Source organism: Rhinoderma darwinii, chromosome 5 (assembly GCF_050947455.1).
Source record: "Rhinoderma darwinii isolate aRhiDar2 chromosome 5, aRhiDar2.hap1, whole genome shotgun sequence".
Lineage (NCBI taxonomy): Eukaryota > Metazoa > Chordata > Amphibia > Anura > Rhinodermatidae > Rhinoderma > Rhinoderma darwinii.
In genome coordinates, this window is record NC_134691.1 from 308,533,749 (window position 1) to 308,546,831 (window position 13,083).

Genomic DNA, 13,083 nt, shown 5'->3' on the forward strand with positions numbered 1-13,083 from the left:
GATTCACACGAGCGTGTATTCGGTCCATGCGGGCCGCGTGGTTTTCACGCGGCAGGCATGGACCAATACAAGTCTATGGGGCAGTACAGACAGTCCGTGCTTTTTGCGCAGCAAAAAGCGCGACAGGTTCAATAACTCTGCGTATTTCGCGCATCACGCACCCATTGAACCACGCAGGTTGCACGGAAGCACTTCCGTGCGAACCGACTGAAACAGCGCACCAGCTGTCAAAAGGATGAATGTAAAAAGAAAAGCACCACGTGCTTTTCTGTTTCCGAACATCCAAACGGAGTGTCTTTGCGATGAGCGAAGCCGGACAAGCGAACCGAACTTCACCGGGTTCGGCCGAACTCGTTTTGGCCGAACCCGGCAAAAATTTTTTCGGTACGCGACGTCAGGAGATAGTCACTGTCCAGGGTGCTGAAAGAGTTAAACTGTTTCAGCACCCTGGACAGTGACTTTCGATCCCAATATACATGAACCTGTAGAAAAAAAAACACGAAGTTCTGACTTACCGATAACTCCCGGCGTCTTCCTCCAGTCTGACCTCCCGGGATGACAATTCAGTCCAAGTGACCGCTCTAGCCAATCACAGGCCAAGCACAGGCTGCAGCGGTCACATGGACTGCCGCGTCATCCAGGGAGGTGGGGCCCGATGTCAAGAGAGGCGCGTCACCAAGGACGCGTCACCAAGGACGCGTCACCAAGGCAACGGCCGGGAAGTTCTCGGTAAGTACGAACTTTTTCTTTTTTTTTCAACAGGTTTTTCGATATTGTGTTCGGCATTCACTGTCGAGGGTGCTGAAAGAGTTAGCTCTTTCAGCACCTTGGACAGTGACGGGCGTCGACTAGCCTCATCTCTATGATGGCGGCTGCGCGAAAATAACGCAGCCGCGCATCATACACGGATGACACACGCAGCTGTCAAATGGTTTTTGCGCGCGCAAAATGCCGCGTTGTTTGCGCGCGCAAAAACGCAACGTTCGTCTGTATCTGCCCTAAGGCCCTGTTCACATCTGCGTCAGGCCGTTTCTTCGTTCTGCTCCACATCTGCGTCAGGCCGTTTCTTCGTTCTGCTCCACAATAGCACAGATGTATCTTAGCTTTAGACTCCGCATCTGTACATGAATAGTCTTCGTTAAAGTGCAGAAATTTTTTAATAACAGAGCAAAAGCAGATAGGCCCGTGGTAGAGCAGGCTAAAATTGGTGGGCCGGGGTAGTTCTTTTATGTTTGGGGTAACAACATTCTGACAGGAATGTATTCATGCCTGAGCATCTCACGTCCATGCAAAAGATGTTTGTGTCACGCGGAATGTCTAAAATTGGTGCATATGGTTTCCTTTTTATGTTCAAATATCCCTTTTATTAATTAAAGGGGTTGTTTGGTTTCAGCAAATTTAATTCCTCACGGTTTTCAAGATCTCCGCTTGTTATTCAGTAGGAACATTCATTGATTACTTCCAGTGGATAACATTCTGTCCATGGTCATGTGATACACACAGGTGCTGGGATCATTAGGAGACACAACTCTGATACACATAATGTAACGATCCCAGCACCTGTGTGTCCATCACATGACCATGGACAGAACTTTATACCCTGGAAGTAAACCATTAATCTTCCTACTGAATAACAACAAGCAGAGATATTGAAAACTGTTAGGAATTAATACAGAAAGTATATTGGAAAATGTTATTACTTTTAATTATACAAAAAAGAACCCAATGATTTGCTAAAACTGGACAACCCCTTTTTAAGTACTTTTTTTTTAAAATTAGGGTATATTCACACGGCTTATTTTCGGCCCAAAAATCTGAAGCAGAATGCCTCCAAACATCTGTCCATTGTTTTCAATGGGAAAAACGGCGTTCTTTTCCGACTGGCCGTTTTGAAAAACGCTGTGTAAGAAACGGCCGCGAAAAAGAAGTGCAGGTCACTTTTTGGGACGTTTTTGGAGCCGTATTTCATAGACTCTATTGAAAACGGCTCCAAAAACGGCCGTAAAGAACGCAGCGAAAAATGTGAGTGGCTCCGTATTTTCAGATGTCTTTTGCTAAGCGTGTGAACATACCCTTACTATGGGAGCACAGGTTAGCAGGGAACACGTTATCTAGGTGTTCCCTGCTGTCCCTTAACTTACGTGGCTTGGGCAGGAAGGGGTTCTAAACCTTTTCCTAATAAAGCTTTTTAGTAAGAAAGATAATAAGAGAAATAAGATTAGCATAGTTTACATTTTTCCAGTATCCACCATAAGGTGCGTTAAGCAAATTGATTTACCAGGTTTGAGATTTACATTGACTAAATTTAAGATAATAGGCAGATCTATTAACACATTGTATACCGTGGACGGGGTAATCTGAATCATGTGAAATAATTGACATCTCTTTACTATTAAAAAAACCTTAAACAATTAGAAACCCAGCAGTGTGCTCTATACACGTCTCTGGACGTAACCATGGCGACCTGAAAGAATTAAACTGCTGGCTGAAATGAAATCTTACAAAAAGTTTTATGCTACACAGTGACCTGTCATTTAATTTCATGACTATATAGCTTTCTTTATAGAAAGTGCTGTAACCCCTGAACGTTGGGTGAAATCAGAGAGGACAATAGTTTTTTCTTTTTGTGTGTGTATTTTATAATTACATGTGAGTAGATGTTGAGTTTTTATTCCTCGTTACTATAATACACTAATACAATACTATAGCTAGTGGTAGATTCCAGTGTTGGTCATATACTGGCTTCAGACCACTTCAGAAATACTCGCCTTGAGAACGCCATATATCTCTATGGGGTGCAAAAATGTGGTAATCGGGGGAATGTGTGATAGACTTCTATGGTTTGTTTTCTTGAGTCTTCTCCCTGCTGAGAGACAACAGACCATGGATGTCATTACATGTGCTTTTGCTGTGTGCCAGACATCTCCTCGACAAGGGTGGCTCCAGCCCTACGGATGTCCAGAAAATATGACCGATCAAAGGAAGATAGACAGACCGCTTTTAATACATAAAACTTGGATGCGATCCAAAAGGACATAGGGTGCAAAGCTTTGCTTTAGGCCTTATGGACTAAACAGTGCTGCGGGCATGCATCCCGTACGGCTGCACACAGAGTATCTACAGCAATATACTACAGAGGCAGTGTGCTGCTGTATGGTGCTTCCGTACAACCCTGTGTAATGAAGATATTCTCCACCCTAGGAGCAATACTTCCAGAGCACACTATCTCCGTAATACAGCGTCTGATGGAACATGCTATGAATCGGTTTTAGGTACAGTATGGCCCCAAAGACCTCTAAGGGTGCTGCCTGTTGCTCAGTACAGCTCGGAGCTTGTACAGAGCCTTAATACGGTCGTGTGCATGAGTCATGTACCTCTGTTTTCTTTTGGAGCTGATCCTAGTTTGAACAAAAAAAAAAACCAGGTGGTAGAATCTCCACACTTTGCGGTGTAGACCTGGCCATACAGGGGCATAAGTCAGTATAGTATTAGGGTATGTTCACACGCAGTATTTTCAGACGTAATTTGGGTGTTTTACGCCTCGAATTACGCCTGAAAAACGCCCCTAATACACCTACAAACATCTGCCCATTGCTTTCAATGGGAATTACAATGTTCTGTTCCCACGAGCCTTTATTTTACGCTTCGCTTTCAAAAAACGGAGCATAAAAAGACGCTCCGTAAAAAGAAGTAGCATGTCACTTCTTGAGACGTTTTTTGGAGCTGATTTTCCATTGAACACTATGAAAAACGCCTCAAAAAACGTCTGAAAAGAAGCACCAAATTTCGTTCTCAGCTTCAAAAACGCCTGAAAATCAGAGGCTGTTTTCTCTGAAATCGGCTCCGTATTTTTCAGACGTTTTTTGTTAAGCGTGTGAACATACCCTTAGGTTTATCTTTTTGTATGATATGGTGTGTCAGGAAAGCAGGCTAAGTGCTTGTAAACTGGTGTCTGCTGATCTATAAAATTATTTGCTTCAAAGCTGCTATCTAAATTGTGGTTTCGCACTTTGCACACTTGTTTTGGCTTAATCGGAATAAAGGTTTTTCATATAAGGACTCATCAAAAAAATTAGAATCCAGTTTGGCCGGATTGTTGGCTCTAAAAAATGAAGACTTTTTACCTCTGTCCTCTGGAGTAAGATATTTGCCACGTGCACATAATAGAATATAATTGGTGTTTGTTATTAATTTGGAGAGTAGTCACTCATTTGTTGAGTTGGGTTATTGTGTAGCGGTACTGAAAAGTGTACCAGTGTTTAAAGTGTACCTCTAACTCTTATTTCAGTAAAATGTTAAAATTTAAGAAGGACCTGTTGGGTAAATTTCCTGGAGCAGGCAGCCATAATGTGACATAAGGGAACATATAAAACACCATCTGTTATTCAGCCAACCAATGCCCCACACATCCCTCCCCCACACAGGATCAGTATTCAAGGTGCACCCTACCCCTATGCAAGCCTATGCACCAGAATGTCTTATTTTTGAGCCCCTTTAAGTCCATTGGGCCATTAGAGACCATCTTGGTCCAAACTATTCTTGTTTTCAAATCTGCCATGCTGCTTTCTTTTCCCCAAATATCCTCTACGTGTTACAAATGCATTTATTGGCATAGCACAAATACATTCATTGCAGTTTGCAACCTGCTCTCTAGATGTGGACTTTTCTCCCCGAGACCTGTCCCCCCAGTAATACATGCTGGATGTGAGTTCTGTATCTCCAGGATGCTACTGCCTTCACTTGATCTCATGTATCGGCACAGCTTCATCACTGTACTGCTTTCTCCTACAGCCCATTGGGTATCTATTCTACCTTGTTTTGACTGATGCTGATAGTGTGATTTCTACCCTCTGCTATAGTCTTCTTTCTCTCTACACTTATGGTCTGATTTACCCCCTCTCTCCTGCAAACGACCTTGTGTGTGTGCTCTCCTCCCTTACCACGCTATGATCTGCCGTGTACAACCTCTACCTGCTGCTATCTCTAAATGCTCTAGGTATGACGTTATTATTTGGGGTTTTTTTCTGGCATTTTTCACATAGACTTTAAACTTGAAAAAGACATGTACAAAATAAAAAAAGGCACAAAAACAACTTCAAAACCATATTACATTTGAAAAACACTGGTCTTTTTTCATGCTTTTTTTCCACGGTTTAAAATGCCAGACGAAAACCCTGTGTGTAGGAGGACTTGCATATACTCTACTATTTGATTCATTTTGCATTTAGAAGCTAATTAACATTTAAAGAATATCAGTACAAAGGTGCCCATAGCCTTTAATTATTATGGGTATATAAATTTATATTGTGTGTGTGTGTGTGTGTATATAATATTTATTTCATTCAGGCATTTTTTTTTCTTAATCTTAGGTTCTTTGATCCCCTACCAGACGTTATAGAACCCTAATGGGCCAGGTGGATAACTCTGCTTAAAAACAGGTAAGTTGGTTCCTAGCATCCTAATGTGAAAATAAATATTTAGTTGCATATTATGTTAAAAGGACAATAATTTTAAGAGGGTTATTGTAAACCGGTATATATGGGGGCTTTAAAACTTAGATTTTCTTAGATCCAAGGTGCATACTTGCTACATTGTCTGACAGATTTGTCGTAGAAACGTTTCAGAAGATTGTATTAGTGGGGTCTGAGCGCTGAGCTTTCCAACAATCCCTCAAGAGGTTGTTTATTTGGTGACTCCTGTCCTCTGGCATAATTGCATTGAAAAATAATGAACTTCAGCCAGATTGTCATATTTAGAACCCCCCCATCCCACTTTTGCCAAAAAGAAAATAAATCTTTTGTTTGTGTTGGAAAAAAAAAGTATGTGCCTTTTAATGTGCATTAAAGACAAACCTGGCACTTGGTCATATAACTTGAACTGGTTTACTGACCTGAATAGCGCTGTCGCCCAGATTCCATCGTTGTTTTTCCTTTTTCCTGGACCTCCGCTGTGCTAGAGGTATGGCCAACTGCTGTGTTAGCTCCCTATATGCTAATGCTGTGATTGGTCAGCCTTCGAGGCAGGGAAGCTGGCCCCACCTTGTTGGCTAACTACAGCAAATTAGCATATAGGAAACCAACACAACAGTGGACCATATCTCTGGAATGAGTGGTCTGGGGAAAAAAAACAAAACCGTGCTGATATCAGGGAGACAGCGCTATTCAGAACAGTAAACCAGTTCAACTTAAATGACCTAGTGACAAGAACTCTTTCATTTATTAAAGTGTTGTGTTCAGCAATGCTACAGTATAGATATTACATAAATGTCTTAATTGGTTAATGTCTGACCTCCACATTCTTTTTAGGATTGGTCAGGGTCCCAAAGGTCAGACCCATTAGACGCCCACCAATCCGATATTTATGGTAAATCCAATCAATCTATACTATAAAATCAAGTCTGTTTGTCTGTCCTCTATAGGCATCCAAATGCCTGAACAATTTGACACCAAATTTGGCACATAGGTACATCGGGTGTCTGGGAAGGTTTTCGTAAAGTTCCCAGCCTTGCCGTTCTCGGTTATCCCTTATTTTCACAGGATCACAGTCCAATACTATAAAAGCGAATACAGACGTTGGCATTTATAGTAAAGATTTTTATTTTTTATCTAGCCGTAGCAGATTTACTAGATAATCCCAGATAGGAAGGTACAAGGGAGCGCTTGCCCATAGCAAGCAATCAGATTACTACTTTAATTTTCAATGGGGCCTTGGAAAGATGAGACTTGGAATCTGGTTGCAGAAGTTTTTATTCCACGACTTCCACTGATTAACTCGGGTGACACAATACCTTTTTTATACAATTACATTTTCCAGTTAAGCTATTACCTGCACTGGCGATAAATAAGGCACAGGACCAATCATTGTAGGTGGCTGGCAAAAATCTGGACTCTACATGTTTCTCGCATGGACAGTTGTATGTTGGCTGCTCCAGAGTTGGATCAGGTAAAAATCTTTATGCCTATGCACCTGGCAATAAAACTGCCAATGTTTATCAACAGGCTTTATCACAGTCTTATGACTCCATCTCCTACCAGTTTAGCTGTTAGGTATTTAGGAGGTTATAACTGAAATAAACTATGTGTAACTGCCGGGATATATAGGGGTACTAGCGATTTCCCCCTAAACAAAAAAACGAGGGCATGGATTGGCCAACTGGACACCCTAGGAGCAAATCGAATGAACACACAAACCGAAAGACCGGCACTTTATACACGGGCAGCGTCTAGTACTTTTTCTAGTTTACTATAAATGTTGGAAAACACTATTTTAATATTCTGCTATATTAAAGTGGTTGTCAAAGTTTAAACAGTTTTTTTTTGGTTTTTCATTTTAATTTTTTTTATGTTTTTATTCTTAGAAACCGCATTACTCCTGTCCATGGGATGGGCCTGATATTGCGGCTCAGTTCATGGACAAGAGTAATGGGGTTTCTCGAGAATGCAGAACTTTTTTATTTTCCAAACCTGGTCAATCTCGAAGAATAATGGTCCTCAATATTGTTAGCTGCTTACATGTCTTCATTTTTAAATATATATCTGGACAAAAAGAAAATAGATGTTGCTCTACTTATAAGTGAAAAATAAAGGTGTAAGAAAAAAAAAAAGCAGTATTTAATAGATAGCAGAATTAAAGTGGTAAAAAAAACCTAAAACCAGGCAAAAAGTCTGAAATACTTGAGGCGAGCAAAAATGAAGCTGCGTGGTTTTGTGTATGTTCTAGAGGAATGCTTGATATTTTGCTGGTGCCCCATGCATTTGTTCTGTGTCACAGCGTTCATTGTTTGCATTGCTGCTTGCATATCTGCTGGCTGTGTATTAGGAACGGCTCAGTGCATTTCTAAACCATTGGACGTGCTTTGAATTCCTTATTCTTGACTTTTATTTCAGCCATGTAAGGTAAAAGCATTTTAATTCAGGTCTCTTTTGAAAGCGATCAGAAAGTGTATCCTGTCTGTCTACATCTTATATACGTACATGTCTATCTATCTTAGTAGAAGTAGAAATTTAGATATAAAGCAATAAAAAACACACACAATTTTCTTACCCTTATTGCAACCTCCTTAACATGTCGTCATCCAGCAGAATTATTACCAAAGTCTTAAAGGGGATGTTATTTCAGTATTTGTTTGCCTTGAATTTCACCGTCACCCGGCGGAATATTAAGGCAAATCTAAATATTGAAATGCCATCATACTTCATTTTAAATAAAGGTATTGTCCAGGATTTAAAGAAATTTGTCAGTTTTTTTTTTCTGTGTGCGCCAAAAACCGCACCACACTTGAGCAGCAGTACCGGCAACCGCACATGAATAAGTGGCTTGTTGTTTTTTTTTTTTTTTTTTTGTTTTTTTTTTTACAATGACCCATTTTCCTAATCCTGGACAATTCCTTTATTTTAACTATAACATTTTATTTCAGTATTTGGGTTTACGTTCTGGTGATGGTGAAGTCCATCGTACTTAGCAGTTTCTATTTTATCAGTTTCTGTGAACCGAGCCTAAAAAACTTTTACGGCTTGATTCTGACCGGTAAGCTCCATATTTCCTCTCCTTCGCCCTCTTGCTTAAAGGGGTTTTCAAATAATATATATTTTTTTTTTTTACCACTGCAACGCTTCTCAATTTATCTATTAATTCCCCCTGAATATCGTTATCTAAATTTTTTATTTTTGAATTTACCATTATTCTCTAATGTTTACATTGAGAGTTTTTTTTTACCTCCGTGTGTTAGTTGTCTTGATCTTCCGGTCATATAGTTCCCGGCATGCACCGCTTGTGTTCCAGCATGCAATGCGCCGGCAGCACGGGCTATAGACTATCTCCGTTGCCATTTTACTGCTCTCATTAGATCAGTGAGCGCTAACGATAAACCTGCAACATATCCGTGCTGTTCCAAACAACACTCTCTTACATAATGGTTACAAAAAAAACGTGATTTGACCCCAGAGCCAGAGTCCCAGAGCAGGGCAGAGCGCTAGTATAGGCTCTGCTCTGGGACTCCACGGAATCCCCTGACATCACTGTCCATATATGGACAGTGATGTCAGGGGATGTGCTGGGGCCGAGCCTATACTAGCGCTCTGCCCGGGACTCCGCCTCTGGGGAAGCCCCTGACATCACTGTCCATATATGGACAGTGATGTCAGGGGATGTGCCGGGGCCGAGCCTATACTAGCGCTCTGCCCGGGACTCCGCCTCTGGGGAAGCCCCTGACATCACTGTCCATATATGGACAGTGATGTCAGGGGATGTGCCGGGGCAGAGCCTATACTAGCGCTCTGCCCGGGACTCCGCCTCTGGGGAAGCCCCTGACATCACTGTCCATATATGGACAGTGATGTAAGGGGATTCCACAGAGTCCCGGAGCAGGGCCTATACTAGCGCTCTGCCCGGGACTCCGGCTCTAACCCCAGCGCCCTTGTCGGAGCGCTACTAGCAACTGACTCGACGTCACATAATTTCTAATGATAGTTTTTGGTCCGCTGCTAGGGGGGAGAAAATGACACGCAGACACTGTGATAGCGCAGGAGTGGGCATGCGTGGTAAACACTACTAGAGTAGAAACCTTGTTCTACTTCTCTGTGTTGTGGCTGAAGCGTGTGATTCCTGACCATGAATTGCGTTAACAGCGTAGATCGCTGAGCTACGCTATTTCCGTAAGTCCCATAGAACTGAATGGTAGTTACGGAAACAGCGTAGCTCACATGCTACACTACTACTGTAACTGCCATTCACTACCATGGGAGTTAAGGAAACAGAGTAGCTCAGCGATCTATGCTGTTAACGTAATTCATGGTCGGGAATCACACGCTTCAGCCACAACACAGTGCAGTAGAACAAGGTTTAGGGGACTCCATTCTAAAGATAGGTGTGGGTCCCAGAGGTTAGACCCGTATCTATCTGACATATCCTGGGGATATGTCATAAATGTCTCTGATGGGGAAAACCCGTTTAAAGGGCCGAGTAAGGGTAGTGCTGCCTAATGTTATTTTCCCTTTTAGGTCTGGGGCTGTATAGCATTTCAACATATCAAAGCCTAAATTAGACTTTAGGAAAGTCAATTAAGCTCCCTAATAAATCTCATAACTTGCACATCTTGCTAATCAGTAGCTTAATTAGTTTGGGTGGCTGCCTAGCAACCAGTAAAGGTGACTACTTTGGATGGGCACACGTTTGGGTGGATCAGTGTTGTCACCTTCTATCTTGCAGAAGTGCTGGTAACGTGAGAGCATTATTTAGATGTGTGTGATTTATTCATTAGTGTAGGGTGGGGCGGCAGGAGATTGTTTTTCCATGGTAGATATTTCCTATAAGTGCTAATGTCCTTTTTAGTGAACATCCCGTCATTATCATTACCATAGAAACTCCACTAGCTGAACGGAAACCTTTTAATATGCTGACGTTTCTGTGGAGAAGATACGGTTTGCATACTATAGTTGCATTTCAATGCAGGATACAGTCTGATTCAGAGCGGCGCAGGAAGAAGAGTTTGTTTAGCTGTTTGGATACATCGCTGGGTGACCTTAGGGCATCTCGAACAGGAAATCTCTGAAGCTAATAAGCTATATAGGGCTCCACAACAAATACAAGCTGAGGGCACCCGCAGCTATCGGGAGTCTTGAATCTGCAACTTGCTTGTTTGATTTTCCTTGTCTTTGTGGAATAATTAGCTGTGTAATTCCCTGGAGCTTTATATTGTGGCTAAATGAAGAGAAATTACTAAACAATTAAAGAGTCTAATGAAAATGCTGCCAGTCCTGGGTTTTCCTGAGACCAGTAAAACATTCAGAAAGGGTCATGTGCCAATAGTAGAAGTATAGGATCACCGCACTGATGCTCCTTTAGTGACGTGAAGAGTATACATTTCCTCCATCGCACCTGGTTTTACAGGGCAGACCTCCGTATTTGTTTTGCAGCGTACCATTTAAAGGGACTGTCCAAATTTAGATTGTTATGGACGATGATCTAATTTTAGGTATGAAGACAGATGGGCCTAGGGAATAATTTTGTAATGTCTTCGATTGCTACTTTATTGATTTTTATGAAAAATGATGGGCTACTGCTTCACTTTCCTTTTGCAATAGTTTTAATAAATGTCTCCCCATTAGGTTATAGTTTTTCAATCACTTTCATTAACTTTTTTTTACAGAAAAATGGGAGTGCAAAGGCGACCAACAGGGTCATTGAGAAGTAACAAAAACGCATATACAATATAAGCATTGTAGAAGCGTCCCATTGCTTTACACAAATAGGTATGAAAAATAACAGATCCATAGAGTATGAGATACCGCTCAAGGGACACTGTGTCAAGGAGGTAAAAATACAAGAAAATGAACAAAACCTATCCAAAAACAATAGGTCCTCTCCTTAAAACAGAACGGTGGGAACCTGTTCCAAGGGGAACAGATATAGATATGTATAAACAGAAGACCTGAGTGGCGAAAAGAAAAAAAATAAATAAATGTGGAGGGAAATCCTCCCACACCTTCCGCTCCATTTTAAATACCAAGGTGTGACTGCTATGGGCCTGATCTTTATCAGATTTGCCTAGTTTATCTAATCGAAAACTTGTCAGTTGACCATAATCCATGAAAGCTTAGACTCTACAAGCTCCATGGGTATCGTAGATCTCACAATTGCATAGTCTACTTTTTTAAATCTTCATATTTACTGGAGTTTTTGTCTTTTACGTTCTCTTTTGACTCTCTTAAAGCGAGTTCATCTCAAAAAAAAAATCTGCAGCATGCCCTATGTGCTGCAGATTTGCCACGCGTTTCGCCCTTTGCAACAAGAATGTATCCTGCATCGGAATATACTCTAAATAGTTGAAATACTTATAAGAAAAAAAAAAGCATGTGCCAAAGCTGAACCAAAGTTGAAACCTATTGAGTGAACAAGCCCTGGAGACAATGTTGAGCATATTTTCTGCTGTTAGATCCAGACCGGCAGACCTTAGGGCATGACCTAATATTTCCCTCACATTATAAACACTGGGGGTTGTTGTACTTCCTCTTCACTATTTTCAGCTCACATTGGATAAAACTAAAGCCGTCTGCTAAATGTTTAGTCTGTAGTACTTCTAGTTTGTGTCATTCATGGGAGGGCTTTGGTGAACGGTGCAGCGCTCTTGTCGCCCAAGTTTTCTACCTTTTGTAGATCCTGTCCTGATAATGATAAAACTGTAAACAGTTATGTAATAGATTTGCTGTATTTTACTGCATTGGCCACAAATCATGCAACTGTTCCTAAACCAAACCATCTTTACAAGTGTGATCATGTGGCAAAAGAAGCATTACTTAATTTGAGAACGTAGCTTATATTTTTCTGACAATTTGAACAGTTTTTTTAGGCATGAGGATCAAACCGAAAATGTCAATGTTGACCATAGCAACCAATTGGCAACCACACGTTTTTACGCGTGGTTTGCGGTACGGTACCCTGAAATGTTTTCTTCAGCACCATTTATCATGGATTTTATCTGGATTGCCTAATGAAAATTGTCTTATGGTTGATTCAGACGGCACGGTTCTTGCCGACCAGCCAAGAACTGCATGGCAAAAATGGCAACCAGTTTTACCGCAAATTGCAGTGGTTTTACGGTTTTAATAAGCTTTACCTTTGTCTGTGGAATGGCAGCAAATCACGGTAAAACTACATTCAGTTTTTTGCCCTGCAGTGCTTGGTTGTTTGCCAAGAATCGTACCTCAACCACAACGTCTCAAAATCCTTACCGGGCCTGTCTGCTAGAAAATAACTTCTCATCTTCTCTGTGTTATCCAGAAGATCCCTCTGTTCTGTCACGCTGTTAAATTAATTTTTACCTTTTACAAATAGCGTTCGGTGGATATAAAGTGATAAATGTATAAATTTTTCAATATGTTCACATTACCGACTGCCATTCTCCTGCTTCCTCCACTTCTCCTTGTTCACAATACTACATGATGACATGAGTATAGCAAAAAGTTATTATTTTAAGAAAAAAAAACCTCTTAGGACATGCACCTCCCTGTTGAAATGAGTGTCGTCTAATCTAAAATGAAAGCAATCAGTGCCCTGTGCTAGGGCTGGGCGATGATGACCTAAAGC

The 13,083-nt window shown here is 41.3% G+C and overlaps 1 protein-coding gene across 2 annotated transcripts in view; it reads left to right on the forward strand.

Moving 5' to 3' along the window:
* Positions 1 to 13,083, forward strand: part of WDR37 (WD repeat domain 37) — a 141,210-nt gene that overhangs the window by 16,214 nt on the left and 111,913 nt on the right. For both annotated transcript variants that reach the window (XM_075827430.1, XM_075827432.1), the window contains exon 2: positions 5,370 to 5,438. The gene's annotated coding sequence lies outside the window, so the exon portion shown is untranslated. The remainder of the gene's footprint in view (positions 1 to 5,369; positions 5,439 to 13,083) is intronic.